At 53.0% G+C, this 16,244-nt stretch overlaps 1 protein-coding gene across 8 annotated transcripts in view; it reads left to right on the top strand.

The window, feature by feature from the left end:
* The window catches only part of LOC131102883 (RNA binding protein fox-1 homolog 3-like), a 247,406-nt gene that overhangs the window by 17,446 nt on the left and 213,716 nt on the right, over window positions 1-16,244 (top strand). For all 8 annotated transcript variants that reach the window (XM_058048547.1, XM_058048548.1, XM_058048540.1 and 5 more), the window contains exon 3: window positions 16,131-16,215. The gene's annotated coding sequence lies outside the window, so the exon portion shown is untranslated. The remainder of the gene's footprint in view (window positions 1-16,130; window positions 16,216-16,244) is intronic.

Here is a 16,244-nt window from a genome sequence, read left to right as displayed (position 1 = left end):
GGGGGGGGGTGTTGTCGCGGCACGCCGTGCCACGGCAGGATGGATGGCGTCCGTTTTGTAATGGCTGCTCTGCTTTTGACAAAGTAAGCCCGGCTGCAACCTTCATCCTCATTGGCTGAGCCAAAGGGCAGCTGGCGACAAGGCGGCCTCAGATAAGTGAGCCGCGTCGCTTTGTCGGGTCCCTAATAAATGGCCGCCGCCTCCCTTGTTGCCGTGACACCACAGAACTTTCACAACGATTGTCAGTCTTCCGTACGGCCGTCAACGCTCTCATCCATCTTGGTCTCTTGGGAAGAGGATGACGGTGCGTTTGGAGGACACGCCCTCGTGGACACCGGAGGCGTGAAGGCATTCGCATGTTGGAATACGGGAAACTTTTTTGGGAAAATGAGGGGAATTCTGGTCTTTGCAGCAGAGCAGCGCCGATGACGGACCATGGATGTCTTTCTCCTGACCTCTGATTGGCTGGCTGACAGGCCTGATGCTTGGATGGGAGGTGCGTAGAGGTGCGTCCATGGGGGCGGGGTCAGAGGTCAGCGGTCCCAGGGTTTCCCCGATGGTTCCGTGTTCTCCATCTTAGCAAAGAGCCTGTGAGTCGCCTCTCAGACGTTCAAAGCTTCCCTTCCTCCCCACGCTGTGATGTTTAATTCATCCCGGGACGCCCGCGGGAATCCCGGAACAACAACAGCAAGAGGAGACAAAAGGACGGCAGCCCGAGGAAGAAGAAAGCAAAAAACCTAAAAAGACTTTCCTCCAGGAATGTCGGGCTGGATGAGCCGATGAGACGTTGCTCTGCTAATCAGAGATTTATCAAGCCCGCTAACGGGGGCGGGGATTAGCGGGGGGGGGGGGGCTCCCCTCGGACCGGTCCAAATTGCTAAGACGGCGAGGATGACGGCGTGTTGGGCGGCGCCGAGGGAACTTTTGATGTGTCAGTCAGAGGATCTGGCATGCTTTGCTTTTATTGACCTTCCCAGCCTCGCTTGGTGAAGAATCCCCAGGTGGGGGGGCGTGGGGAGCTGGGGGGCAGGTTGTTTGGAGGAAGGTTCCGGAGAGGTGGTGGGGGGGGTAGGGGGGGTTTGGCGAGATTCAGCTTTTAAAGAATCTCCAAATTGTGCTGATCCAGTCGGAGCTGCCACAAGCGACTCATAACAATGGAGGGCACGCAGCCATGACGCACTTTTGGGGGGCCGGGGGTGGGGGTTGGGGGGGTGTCTTGATTTGACAAGAGGAAAAGATGTGTCAAAGGTCACGGGACAGATTCACGACAGTCTGTGAACACGACACACGTTTCATACTAATATTCAATAGAAACGTTTAGCATCTTACATGCTAACTTTTTACCGTTTGCTAACAGTTTCCTCCTTTGTCACATCAGCTAACCTAGCTTCACCTACTTTTTCGAGTAGGTTACTTTTAGCTAACACAAACATTCGCTCGTATTGCGGTACATTAATTACTTTTAGCCAGGGTTAGTATTAGCAATGCTAGGTTTAGCGGCATAATTTTTGGAGAATATGAATTACAAACACTAACTTAGCCAACACTAGCATTGTATGTTAACAATTTATAGTATGTTAATTACCTTTGGTAAATGCTAACATTAGCCAAAAACTAGCATTGTATGTTAACATTTTATAGTATGTTAACTTTTGGGAAATGCTAACATTAGCCAGTGCTAACATTAGCCAAAACTAGCATTGTATGTTAATATTTTGCAGTATGTTAATTACTTTTGGGAAATGCTAACATTAGCCAGTGCTAAAATTTGCCAACGCTAGCATTGTATATTAACATTTTATAGTATGTTAAGAACTTTTTGCAAATGCTAACATTAGCCAGTGCTAACATTAGCAAACACTAGCATTGTAAGTAAACATTTTATAGTATGTTAATTACTTCTGGGAAATGCTGACATTAGCCAGTGCTAACATTAGCCAAAACTAGCATTGTATGTTCAGTTTTTGGAGTATGTTAATTAGTTTTGGCAAATGCTAACATTAGCCAGGGCTAGCTTTGCACGGGAACGCCTGGTAGAGTATTCCTTCTGCGTCAGTGTTTGTGCTTGTCGTACGGACATTTAAGGATTTATGTGTCAGCCTGCCAACCCCCCTGCCGCCCCACCCACCCGCGCCCCCCGCCGCGGCGGTGACATTATTCATGTTGTCACCGCCGCTGTTAATGTAATGAGTCAGGCTGTTAATGCGATCCCGCCCCACACACACCGGGAGGTGTCTCAGGCGGAGTTCCCGCCATCGACAGCAGACCTCTGCGGCCCACGTAGCAACGAGGGGACACGTCACGGCTGATTTATTTTACCCTTGAACCCCCCCCCGCCGACAGGACCTTGCGGGGCAGGAAGCGGGATGAGATGGCCGCTCCGCTGAAGGCTTTTAGCGGGAACGCTCTCATCTAAAGGCTGCCATTGCTCACACGGGACGTCCCGATCACATCAGTCCAGGTGACTCCTTCCCGCCGGCAGCGGACGAGGGGAATTCTCAATGCCTTCCGGAAAGAATCCAGCCGGGGGTGTCGCATGGCGATAAGGGAAAAAACCGAGTGCAGACAGGAGGTCTTATCGTTGCGGGAGTGAAAGGATATTGAGGTGGCGTTCAAGTGCAGACCCTCAGGAAGGACACAAGAAAAGCACCGCTGGGCTCGAACCCGCGGCCACAGATCCCTGCCATGAGTGAGCAGCCCCAACGAGCTAAAAGCCCCAACGAGCTAAAAGCCCCAACGAGCTAAAAGCCCCAACCAACAGAGAGCACAAGAGTTGTGCTTGTGCTGAGGTTTTATTGAGCCGCGGACTGAAGGTACCGCGCGAGTCCGCCCAGTAAGCCCAGGCAGGGGAAAGGCTCTTGGAGTGGAGTGGCCCCCCCATCGATCGGGGCGTGAAGTGGCTTAGTCGGGCTGCGGCGTGTCAATAGCGTCACCTTTCCCTCCAAACTGATAAAACACTCGCCTCCACGGCGACGCGTGTGTGTGTGTCCGCCCCGCACTTTGTTCCTCTTCCTTCCCCAGGAAGCAGCGGTCCACGCACGTGCGGGCGGCGCCGTTAGCCAATTAGCATGCGGGCCACGCCGCCATAGATCGCGGCGTTAATTGTGTCGGTATCAGCCCGAGATGGCGCTGCTGGGGAGTCTGATTAGAAGCAAAGCAGGGGAACAAGGTGACTTGATGTTGCGGTGATAAGCACAAGCCCCCGACGCCACGCCATCCACGCCGTCTACGGACGCTCGCGTGATCAACGGCGGCGGCCGTGAGGCTCACGAGATCCGCATCACAGTTTCGCTCGTTAGCCATCATCTGTTTGCCGCGCATGGCTCACGCCGTGGAGGTCAAGCGGCGGCAGGGGCGTAAATTCCCCGAGTGTTGATGTTGGGCTAATTTGCGGCGTGTCACGCGGCACCTCGTCAAAATAAAGGTCACCTCTGAGCGGCGCTTTACGGCTTTATTTCTCTTTATGGCGCCGATTCACTGCTGCACATTATCCCACGGCGGAGCACCTTCATCAGTTAAAAGTTCATCACCTTCAGCCTGGAGAAGGTCTGCTCCGGTACCGGTGGAGACCTCCAACAGGAACCTAAAGAACTCCACTGTCGCCAACTAGTGGCCAGCCATCAACATGGCACCCTTAGCCCTTGTTGCTGGCCATTGAGTGGTACGTTGGCAGCCATGTTTGCATCAATCTGGCCCAGGGCGGCTGTGATGTATCTCCAGGTGTAGCTTACCCAGCATGCCGTGCTACTGAGGAGTGAATGAATTCAAAGTCTGTCTAATCCAGTCTGACTTGGATCTCCTGGATCTGTTTTACGTCGTGTCTGAAGTCTTGTCGTCTGACACGCGTTCATGGCGGCTTGCGGCTAATAAAGACAGGAAGTTGACGCAACGGCACAACAGGAATCCTCAGTAACGAAACATGACTTCCATTGTGGCGAAGAGCAGCAGTCGCGGTGGTGATAAATGCGTCACGCGGCGATGTGGCGTCCCTAATGAACGGGAAGCACGTCGCCCGTGTCCCGCTGCTTGGACAGCGTCCTCTAACAATGGCGTGTTTGACAGCGCGCAGGTTCAACCCGGCAGCGACACCGACACAATGTTGTTGTTGACACTCGGGCTCGTTACGCGCCAGCTCGTTATGTCTGCCGCCGCCGCCACAATGGGCCTCACTTGTTTCCTAAATGCCACTCGGCATGTCTTTAGTTGTGAGGATATTAGTCTCCATGGCAACGCACTTAGCCGATACGTTGCTTCGCGCCGCTTTGTGTGTTTTCTGTCGCTGATTAAACGCTCGCAGGACAAAGTGACGTCCTGCTGGGTTCGTCTCCGGGATGCTCCGCAGGCAGCGTATGTGCGGGAAGCTGCTACGGCACCCGGAAGCGTGCGTGTGTGTGTGTGTGTGTGTGTGTGTGTGTGGCAGCACAATTGCAACCTCCAAAAGTAGTGTCCCGAAGGACCGCGATCTATCTGTGGCGGTACCTGTGTACCTGTGTGCGTATCGTGTTTATCTTACTACATTGATGAGCAGATGTGGAATACCGCCCACCTAGCGAGGCGTGTTACTGCACAGCACGCTGCATTCACAGGCGGTCCCGTGATGTGTTTATGAGCCGGGTCCAACAGGTAGTGCCAAATATGACAAAATATAATAAGTAACAATAGCAGCAAATGTATCTGTGGCAGCCCAAATGTATTAGTGGCGGGCTGCCACAATAATTGAATGTAGAGTAATATCTCGCCAATGGGGCCAATATGTAGTATTGATATGTAGTATTCTACACTGGTCACTAGGTATTGATATGTAGTATTCTACACTGGTCACTAGGTGTCAGTAACATGACATTGATGAGACAATAGCCACTGCAGGAAGTGCTGTACACAACAGGAAGTAAAAAGGAACAACAAGGAAGTTAGCCAAGTCTTATTTATGTCGCCTGTATTGGGGCACATGAGCGTGAAGGTGGCTTTAGGGGTGCTATATCATGTCTGGAGGGCTCTAATGTTAGAAAGCATATTTAGAAGGTTGTAATCAGGTTCCTCACTACCAAAATATTCCGGTTAACGGCAATAAATCATTCATGATGTCATGTCAGAGGTCACGTGACACATCAGCGTCGTTTTGCTGCTCCTGAACTTAACACAGGGACAGGAAGTGACGTGAAGCGGCGTCCCCCTTTGCCGGGCGTTCGCCAGTCTCAAGCCCCGAGATGGTTTTGACCTTGTGGCGTTGATTCCACGCCGCCGCTCTTCGGCATCCTCGCCGATGTCGACACCTGAGCGGAGCGTCCGCCATTCATAATTCATTTCACGGAACACGCCGCGCTCCGTGCCGTCTTTAAGGAGGATCACAAAAAGAGTCAAATAAATAAAGGATGAGTGACCTTGTGTTGAAAGGCTGTCAATCAAACCTTCACTTGGCCTTTGTTTCGCTCGCCTTCCTCTCGCCGAGTCGCGGCGTCGCTCTCTTCAATCTCAGGAATCTTAACGCTGCCGGCAAACCCTTCTTTACTTCCCGCGGATCCCGGCGAGCGCCTGAGGGAAAGGTAGGAAGAAGGTGAACGCCGCCGTTTGGACGCTCGCGGAATGCCACGCAGGCTTTTCCACGCCTTCGACTTTTTCTCCCGTCGCCGCTAAAAGACTGAAAGTCAGCCTTTTATGCGGGTAAAGACTTGACTCTTTGATGTGGTGATGACTTCTTCTCTTCCGCCGTCAACTTTCCAAGCGATGCCGATGTTGCCGGGCCGCACTAGCTGCGGCAACACAAAGCAGAGTGGGGGTTCATATTCAATACGTTTGTCATACTCTTCCTATTCAGTCTTTCATACTTCCTGTTTTTCTGGAAGCGATGCTGTCCTGCGTGGAACTGAAGGATGAGCTTCGGCTGCTAACACGCTAAGCGCGTGTTTGATTGGCGTGTGAAAACGGGAGCGTTAAAGACGCGGCTGGGTGCGCTTTCAAAACAAAAGCCTGACTCCACGTGGCTTGTTTTGGCAGCGACACGTCGTACCTTGTCCAGGTCATGTTTGACTGCGCCCCCGACAAGCGGGACTTGGCAGCCGCGAGTACGGAGCGGGCGCCACGCCCCCGGTATCAGCGTGGGCGTGAGCGGAATGGGCAATGAGCGGCGTCGTAAAAGGCCTGATAAGCGAGCTAATACAATTAGAGCGGCGTGATTAAAGCGGGTTAAAGAGGTGATCTATGACACCACTTGGTTTCTCCGCACTTCAGATATGTCCTATTAGCGTTGGCCGCCGTTCATTAGCCAATCATCCGCTTCATCACGGCCACCGCTGATCTCGCCACGTTTGGGGGGGCGTCAGTGCCACGCTCGCTCCTTGACTGCTTCTTAGCTCTTTTTCCTCATTCTTCCGCACCAAACTCCTCCCGGCAGCCCTTCCCGGATGATGCCGTTTCCATCATCATCATCATCATCACTCTTGCTCAGTCATTTCTCCAGGCTGACTGATGACCCCCCCACCCCCCTCCCTCAGTCCCCCTGTGTCGGTTTCTGATTGCAGAGCCCCGCCAATTAAAGTCGACAATGTTTCCAATCAAAGCAGCCGTGGTGTCGTTAGCATGCCATCGGTCTCCAGGTGGTGGCTCCATCACCCTCACACGGCACAGTGCCGGGGCCGGGGGGATCGGACTTGGTTTCAGTTGAATAAAATGAAAGAGTTGACTTGTGGCAAGGCGTCAAATTTGAATCCTCTCTTTAGGAATTTTATTCCCGTTTCCTCCTCAAACGGCTTTCTTCTTGCTTCTGATTGGCAGTCGGGCTCGCGGCGCCACCCGTTGCTCTGGCATGCAGCTGTTCACACACACACACGCACGCAATCGGTGTTTCCCACAGGACCGCAACCTACTGGTGGCAGTGGGTTTCAGGAGGCGGGGCGTATGATGTCATAAAGGGGGCACCGCAGGGTACACAAAACAGGAAGTATCGAAGATTGATGTCAGTATTTAGGGAACTTCCTTCCTGTGCGTTGATTTCCCATAGCGACATAGACAGGAAGTCAAAAAGCTCCAATATGTAGCGCTACCTTTGGCTAGCCGCTGTGGTGATGTCATACATAGTTCTTGGTGTAATAATAATAATAATAATAATAATAATAACAACAACAACAAGCCTTTGTGCTTTTGGGAGTTTTGGCAGAAGGCTTGTGGATGATGAAGTAGTGTTCCTTTACGGGCGATGGCGCCACCTGTTGACGGCCTGTGAATGTGTATGATGTAACATGATACGGTGTTGGCATCCATTAGCATCCGTGCTACATGTTGCTTTGTCATGTTAGCCGAGCGCTCCTCCATCGGGCTTAATGAGCCAGCACCTCTTTGCCCCCCCTCATTAATTGCCTTGATGGGGGGGTGGCTTAATAGATTCAATTTGCTTTCATTTGCTTTTCATTGATCTGCTGGTCCTGCTTTGTCTCGTCAAGCATGGAGACCATCATTTCTCACCAAAGTTTGCAAGGAGAGAGCAGGAAAAAAAAGCCCAATTCCATTTGCTAATATCGAGCGGCTTATGAAGGCAAAAAGATGATAAATGACGGCGTGCATGTGACGTAACGCCAAATGTGGCGACCATCGCGGCTGTCAGACTTTAATGAGCTCGTGCACGGCGAGCGCGTGGCATGACGACGCATTCGCCAAAGTAGGAAAAGTCCAGCATTTGGAAAAAAAAAAAAATCAACCTGTGGAAGTGGAAGTCACTCCACATTCTTAGGACGCGTAGCAAATTAAAAACGTTGTTTCCTGTTCGCGGCAAATGAGTGTAATTCATCTTGCTAGCAGCACGAGACACGCGAGGCTTTGGGCTTCACGCGCCTGATGAATGGCGGCACGAGGAACCCACCTTGGTCGGCCATTTCCATACTTCTGTTGTCCCGTGATTTCACACGGGGACCCGCTGCTCGTTGAGAAGAGCAATATATGCTTTCATATCAGTCCAATAAAAGCAGTAGCTAGATGGTCTCCATCCAGCCCTCCATCGCTATGTTGACCTTTGCTATTAGTAACGGCTAATGAGTGGAAAGCCGAGGAAGTACGCTGTCTCCAAGAAAGCTACTGCTAACGTGTGTTTATTTTGTCTAGCATGTCGTATTTGCTCTGTTGTGTCTACTAGAATGGGACTATAGGGGTGCTATTTTGTGTCTTGGGGGCTCTAGAGTTAAACTGTACTTTGGATTTTATTTTGTTTTTGTGGATCGTTTTTATTTGTACTGCTTTCTAATACTCAACTTGGAGGGAACGCCCCGTGAAAGTTTTGGCCAGGTGTTCCTAATGAAGTGTCTGCCGAGCGTGTCGACGTTTGATTGGCAGGCGTGCCGCCGGGTCTGATGGGAATGAAAGGAGGAGGTGAAGCCTTCCAAGACGATGCTCGCGGAGATCAGAGGAGGAATGGCCGTAATTAGCCAATTGTTGCTAATGGCGTCGGTGGGCGATGGCGTTTGTGAACGTAATGGCTGACACGACTCCAGCGAGTATCATCACCAGCAATCAGCTCATTCCATCAATGTACACAATTGAACCTATTTAACATATTGATACGCAGTTACGCGCTAATGTGTGTGACCTTTATCCCCCCGAGTGAAGGAAGCTCCCAGGGAGCGCTTCACATCCTCCGCTGTTATTTATCATGTGACATTTAGCCGGGCCCCGACGGCGGGCGGCTCTCCACTTTAATTAAAGGTTCAACCTCTTCACTGGATGACAAATTGACTGGTTTGTGCTTTGGGAAGCTGCAGGAACGCCGCCGCATAGCATGCTAGCAGGCTCGCGCTCATGACGTCATCGTCATCGTCATCGTCGTTCCATTCAGTTCATTCCGACTTAATACTACAGTATTATTCATATGTTGTGGTATTTTTGGTGTATGTTCCCTGATGTATGGCAAGTCACCTTTTCTTATCACATGGATCATTTACACTACAAAAATGGCTTCCTGTCTTCGGAACGTTTCGGTTTACGTGGTTCCTGGTGGCCAATGCTGGCGCCCGTATGGAATTTAAAACTCCATGCCATGCACTTTCTCATCTTCATTTCTTGAATGTTCAGACGAGTCACATGCTGGCGATGGCGTCTAACGCCCCCCCCCCCCCCTCCCCCCCTCCGCCATCTTTCCCCGAGGGCAACGCATCTGAGCCGTGAATACGATACCATCACTCTGTTCAGCTTCAACATGTCTGCCAACATGGCGGCCGGCCTCGGCCACAGAAGATCTTGTCTGGGTTTTAGTGTAGGGGCCTCCTGGGAGCCCCCGGGGGCCGCTACCACAGCGCTAATGTGATAATGCTATTTTTTCTTTTTGTGTTTTTAAATGATAGCAAACATCCTTCCTCATACGCACCACGCATCGTCTTCCCACGGGGGGGGCAGATGACGACATCGTCTAATTAGCATAATTAGCCTGTCTGCATCCACTGGACCGTTTCTTAAGATAAGATAAGATAAGGTAAGATAAGATAAGGCAAAGTCGATACAATGGTTGTTTTTGTCAGGCTGAGCGTCTTGCCGCCTGTGGGGGTGCCATTGTCTGTGGCTTTCCTGACGGCCCCCGGGACGCCTTTGTCCTGTTGTGAACTACTCAGAAGGAAGGACATTTAATTGCCCGCCACTCTAATGAGTTTGCAAACTAATTAGAGGGCTCCATTAGACCCAGTGGAGGCCCACATCACTAAGAAAGCCAGGGACATCTTTAATGAGGAGCCTTGATAACCCTTCAAAGGAGGGACGCGCCGTGTCTGTAATGATGCCCGGGGTAAAGCCCGCCTCAGCCGGGGAGGGAGCGTGCACGTGCACGTGCGCGTGCCCGTGTGTGTGTGTGCGTGTGGTCCTGCAAGCAGATGCCAAGTGTTTTCAGTCCATCGCCCACGGCAACCCACCTCCATGTCCTAATCAAAGAGTTGCACTGTCTTTCCCGAGGCTTCAAAGCCAGCGTCTCCACCTCGTCTCTCAGTAGGTGGCGCCGCCCAGCCCCCGCCGCCCAGCCCCCGCCGCCCAGGCTTTTATTGTCTTCACTTCACTCATTTGGCTTATTATGGAAACGCACCAGCCGCCGTCTCAGTTGGCTCCAAGGCCGCCCCTCAGCCGGGCCTGGATCCGGAGGGCGGCCCCCAGGTGAGGTGCGGTCAAGCTACGTTCCTAGCCTCACCTGGGGCCATCCGGGGCAGCCATGGAGACGTGCCCCCACGTTAAACCCGGCTCATATTTGGGCGGGTTGTGCCTTGCAGCCGGTCCGGGCTTCCTTACTTGAGACCGCTGCCCCCCCGTGAGACGGATCTGGATGAGGCAACAGAAGGAGGAAGCCATGGCAGCGGGGTTTCAAAATAAAAGCTGCCCAGAGTAGAAGTGGTGCAGACGGACTAAATGTGGCTTTCACAATCGATGAAGGTCATGATTAGAGCTCGTTTTGGCTTCCATCAAATCACCCGGGGCGCTTTATGTTTTCAAACTAATTAAAGTGTTGCTCAGGTTGGGCCGTCACTCCGCATCACGGCGCGCTGGGCCCCCCCCAGACCCCCCCTCCCGTACACTACACGGGAGCGCTTTTTTCTCTGCCGTGTTTGGTCACAATATTTTCCGTGCTCGACGCTGACGGCTGTTATTTGGCCCGTGGCTCCTGTCAGAACTAACACGGCTTAATTGACTGCGAGCGAACGAGCCCCTGGATTGATCCTGTCAGGCTCCTCAGGAAGTGATGCCGCTCCATCTGTGAGCCGTTACTCCAGCGACAGCAGCAATCTGTTGCTTGGGAATGAGCCAAGGCAATAGGAGAGGAAGAGGAGGGGCGGGGGTGTCAAAATTCCAGCAGGTACCTGAGGCGCTGTGAGCGTTCTGATCCGCTGTCGCTGATGACACGCTCGGATGCGGCAGGGGAGGAAGCGGCTTTCATACGCGGGCCGGTTTTGCATCACGGTTAGCAATGTGACCCCGCCGGATGGATCCGGTCTTCTGGACCCCAAACCCCAAAGTCCGCAAACAAAGGAAATGACACCACACAGTCAGCGGTACCAATGGGGCTGTACGGTACCAATGGTAGCCATGGCACTGGGGTCCATGTTGGTCCACGGTGGTCCATGGTGGTTCAAAGGTAACGTAGCGGTCTTCGTAGTACTCCACGTAGTGCAGTGTAGCCACTGTTGACTGTAGTGCCGCTCAGGCCAGTTAAGAAAATCAAGTTACCTTTCTGCCAGCGATACTGTAGCGCGCACAGCTGTTTCCATGGCAACCACACGGAGAGCGCCTGGCAGGTCCTCGTAGATCTCCCGTCTTCCCGTCTATGAGGAGCGCAGTGGGACTTCCCTCCATCCGAGCGCCGCTCCAGCCCCGGAAAGGCCACCACGCCAGCCACGGCGGCCGTGATGGGCCGTCCCCGAGGACCCGCGGCCGGCACCCCTCAGCTCAACTTAGCCACGCCCTGTCATGAACCCCCTCGTCTCATGTCCTTCCCTTTACCTCCCGGATGGAAGCGTCCAATATGGCGAATGGGGGACCCACGCGGGGGTGGGCAGCTGCTGCAGCACATCTGTCAGCGATACCTTTTAGAGACACAGCTGTCAATCAAGCGCACGGCGCCGCCGGCGAGGTTCCGTGGCGTCTGTGCGCCTCACGCAGACTGACAACTGACAGACGGAGGCTGTCGGACCCGAATGATCAAATGCTACTGCTAACGCTAGGCGGCGAATGAGATGGGGCCCTCCCGCTAACGACGCCTCCCTCGGCCCCCACCCTCTTGGTGACATTTGGGCTCCTAAACAGTTCTGACCCGTGTTGAGGTCTGCCGCTAACAGAGGCTGGCACCAGGTGTCAGAACATTTGAGGTCCGGCCGTGAAGAGACGCCCACTCCCCATCAGGCGGGAAATCACTTAGTGTGCATCACATGACGCGCGCACGGGCCCTCGCCGACATGATTAATGGCGCTCGCCTCTGCCGCCATCTCATTCTGTTACTGTCACCGTTAAGTGGGCCAAAGACAATAATAAACAGTCAGTCTGCTGCGGACCCCCTCCCAGCACATCAGCCCCCCCCCCCCCATGTGAGTGCGTGTGTGTGCTTGCGTTTTCCAGACTTTAAAGTTGATGAGTTTTAGCCGTGCAACATCATCGCATCGGTCACGTGATCCATCGATTCATCGCGAGACGACGAGAAGTCGCCGAACATTCCTTCCCGTTCACACGCCGGTGTGGGCGGCACTGGAGGGAGCGAGGTTGGAACCATCAACCTTTTGCCCCACCCCTTGAGCCAGCACTGCCCCAACTCCACGCACGGGCTACCCGCACCCTCCCCACCAGCAGGTGGCAGCAGCCCCCCTGCTGTCTCTTTGACCCTGGCTCTGCCCTTCCTTCAGTGCACTTCACTAAGTACACTAAGTACACTGTGTACACTGCATACGTGTGCACGTTGTCTAAAATAGCTGCGTGTTCTTCTTTCCACCGCGACCTTTGCCCCCCCCCACTTAGGATGAAAGTGATTATGATAGGGTTCTGTGCTGATCGCCATGGTAACGGTGATTAAATGCACGTTGTTGTGCATGGAGTAGCCGCTGGAGGCTTCTGCAGCACGGAGCGAGCCGGCGAGTATTTTTTTTTTTAGCAGCAGAGGTCAGAGGAGGAGCGTGCACGTTAACGACGGGGGCCGAGGCGTAAATGCTGTGGCGCTAAGAGCGCATGCTAATTAGCACTCGTCTGCCTTTGGACACACTCGAGCGGAACCACAACCTTCTTGACTCCTGAAGACAATTGCACTTTAATTGGACGCCTCATCTTTCTGTTTACGCTTTGTTTGGGAGGCCAGCGCCGTGGATTAGCGGCGGAGAGCGGCGGCCCCGACGGCGCCACCGCCAAGGCAAGCGCTCCGTCCGCACAGGAAGCGCTTGGCTTTGAAGCTCACCCAAGTCAAAGCCTCGAGGGGGAATTCGGGAAGCAGGCCGGCGGAACAGATAAGATGAGTTGTTGGCAGGCGGCGTGGGGGCGGGGCTTCGGGCTTTGTTACCTCTGCCAAGGAGTGTATCTTCTAATTGTGGTTTCTTGGTCGGTTCTCAGGATGGGAACACAAGTACTTCCTGATGCTGATGTCTTTCCACGTCTGACTCCGTTTCTCTGGGATTGATTGAACGTCCTCCCAGTCTGAGCGCTGCTCCTCGTACGCTGGTACCTCGTACGCTGGTACCTCGTACGCTGGTACCTCGTACGCTGGTACCTCGTACGCTGGTACCTCGTACGCTGGTACCTCGTACGCTGGTACCTCGTACGCTGGTACCTCGGCTTTCATCCGTTTCTTCCCGAAGCCCCCATGGACATCTTGTCATGGGAAATCATGGGTTGTGTTCGAAACCGCATACTAACCTACTGCTCATTCTAACTCTTTCGAACACGTTGTCACGCTTTTCGTACAACCCAACGTATCGTACAACCCAACGTATCGTACAACCCAACGTATCGTACAACCCAACGTATCGTACAACCCAACGTATCGTACAACCCAACGTATCGTACAACCCAACCATGCAGGAGCCCCCCCAGTACACGCAGCGTCAATCAAACATCAGCGTTATCTTTGACAAGGCGGAATGTTGCATTGGATGGCATGTGACAGGAAGCGATGATGCAAGAAGTTATTTGAACTAACGCCACACGCTTTGGGCGTGCACGTACGGGCACGCCCATGATAATGATGAAGATGATGAGGAGGTTTGCCGTGCTCATTACCACTCAGTCATTCTTCTCATTTCCACAGCAAAGGCCTGCTTTTATTTACTTAGCCACATTTCCTCTCGTTAATGATCTAAAGCGTCGGAGGAGCCTGGTGTTCCGTATGCAAATGAGGCTGCTAATTGACCATGCTGTCTTCGGCACCTTACAATCCCCTTTGATTGGCGCCACTCCTGCCATTGTGACCGTTGCGTCCCACCTTGAAGCCCAATCATGAAGGAGGCGCAGCAATCCCAACATTTTGCTGATTTACGCCGGGTTTGGACTTGTGGGAAGTCTGGGAAGTCTGGGAAGTCTGGGAAGTCTGGCGCCGCGTGCTTTCACACTTAGACCAGCAAAGTGCAGCAACACGAGGTACACTGGCTGTACCCGGATGTTAAGGTGGGGGTACGCTCCAGTGGCAGAGCGCTGACTGGCTCCTCCCCCTACCAATCCCATCTGTGATTGGCTGGATTTTTTTATGTGAGCGCCATCAGCTCTACCGGCTCTATCAGTGCCACCGCCTCTACCAACTCTTTCAGCTCTACCAGCTCAGCTGCCTCTTCACCTCACTGTGGCGACGCCCCCCGGGGGGGCTGATATTTTGTGGGCCCATGCAAGTGTTGGTGATCATGCTCCCGGCAATGAGTGCTTGCAAATCCCTCTTAAAAAGTGGAGAAAAGAACACACTCAGGAAGTACACAGTGTACTTATTGAAGTGCACTTAAGGAAGTATTCCATTTGAGATGCAGCATGTTGGTGCCCACACATGACGTCCCCTGCAGATTGATTCCACTTGGCTGCAGAGGGCGGCAGCATCGAACAAATGCTGTCTGGAAGGTGTGTATGGGGGGGGGGGGGGGGATGTTGCCGGCCGTGGCGATGAAAGGAAGGCTGGAAATGGAGAGAATCAGTCATCCAGTGGCTGGCCAGACATGCGGTGACATGTGTGTTCGGGGAGGGGGGGTTGGGGGGGACGGGGGTCCTTGGTGCGAGGAATAATGGGTGTGTAATGCGCAGCGACAGCTTGCAGAGCGCCATCATTAATGTAGTGAGTCACTTTTACTGCTTCTGCTACCGGCGGCCCAGATGCCACCTGAACGTGACGCCGCCAGCAGCCGGCACCCACCCACCCGGCCGGGCCGTGCCAGCTGGCACCGTGCCACCCTGCCGGCCACGCCCCTTGCTTGTCTTCTTCTTCACTGGTACTACAGTAGTACTATACTGATACAGTATATGACCGCATGGTCTCCGTGGTAACCGAGCCTCCGAGGAACAATTAGCATGTTGTTTGCCTTAACGCCGCACCGCCGGCCCTTTATGCAAATGAGCGCTTTGAAGGCGCGGCTTGAAGGCGCCTCAAACGCACTGTGAAGATCAGCCTGCACCCAAATGTCAGGCAGCAACGCCGGGAAACCAATGAAAATTGGTTATTATTATTATTATTATTATTATTACGTGCACGTCAAGGTGGGGGCGCGCATAACATGGTGACCTCTGGGGGTGGGGGGCTCGGTCCATCAGTAGTAAAATCAACCTTTAAGTGCATTTCTTCATCTTCATCGCCATGCATTGTGTGTTTGTGTTTGTGTGTGTGTGCGTGTGCGTGTGCGTGTGCGTGTGCGTGACCTCTCCACCCCCACTTGTCTCCGTCCGTGTACTTGCTCATGTTAAGCTTGTTAAGTCGCACTCAGGATGCGCTTTATGAGGTGTCCGTGCTCGATGCTGCACTCGACCTCTGCAGGACACGCACACGCACGCTCTTGTTTGGTGTGGTTAGCATGTAAGCCAAACAGTCAGGGAATGAGAAGACCTGGGTTCGATTCCCACCTTGGGCATCTCTGTGTGGAGTTTGCATGTTCTCCCCGTGCGTGGGTTTCCTTCCTTAGCTTCATTAGCCACTCTAAATTATCCATAGGTATGAATGTGAGTGTGAATGGTTGTTTGTTTATATGTGCCCTGGGATTGGCTGGCCACCAGTCCAGGGTGTACCCAGGACAGCTGGGATAGGCTCCAGCATACCTCCACACTCGGTAGAAAATGGATGGGGGGGGCCAACGTCTGTTAAGCGCTGAGCTGGGTCGATCAGAAGGCCTGACCTTCAAGGCCTGACCTCCAAGCACGCGTTGACAAATGAAACCATGGATTCTTGCTACATGTCGGCCACAATCCTACTGATTTTCAGCTGAGGTCAAAGGTCACATGACTACACCAAAATGGCTTCCCTCGTTTGTGGCGGTTAATTGGTTCCAGACTCCACCATCAGTGAATTTTTTCATAAAACTTGTTTATTTTCAAAATATGTTTTTTTTTTCCATTTAGAGCCCTGCAGACATGAAATAACACCCCTATAACACTGCTATTATTCTGTTTACACCACGCTCAGTGTGATGATGATGATGATGCATTAATGTCAGCACCCTGTGTGTTTGTTACTGCAGTGACTCGGACACGGACAACTCGAGTTGGACTTCCCGCTTCCCGTGCGGCCTGGAACCTTCGACCCTTGACCCCTGGCACCCACAGGTAGGAAGCAGAGACACGATAAAGGCGGT

The sequence above is a fragment of the Doryrhamphus excisus genome, chromosome 15, assembly GCF_030265055.1.
Source record: "Doryrhamphus excisus isolate RoL2022-K1 chromosome 15, RoL_Dexc_1.0, whole genome shotgun sequence".
NCBI classification, from domain to species: Eukaryota; Metazoa; Chordata; class Actinopteri; order Syngnathiformes; family Syngnathidae; genus Doryrhamphus; species Doryrhamphus excisus.
The sequence above is the reverse complement of the archived record's forward strand: the minus strand, read 5'-3'. Positions and strand labels throughout refer to the sequence as shown.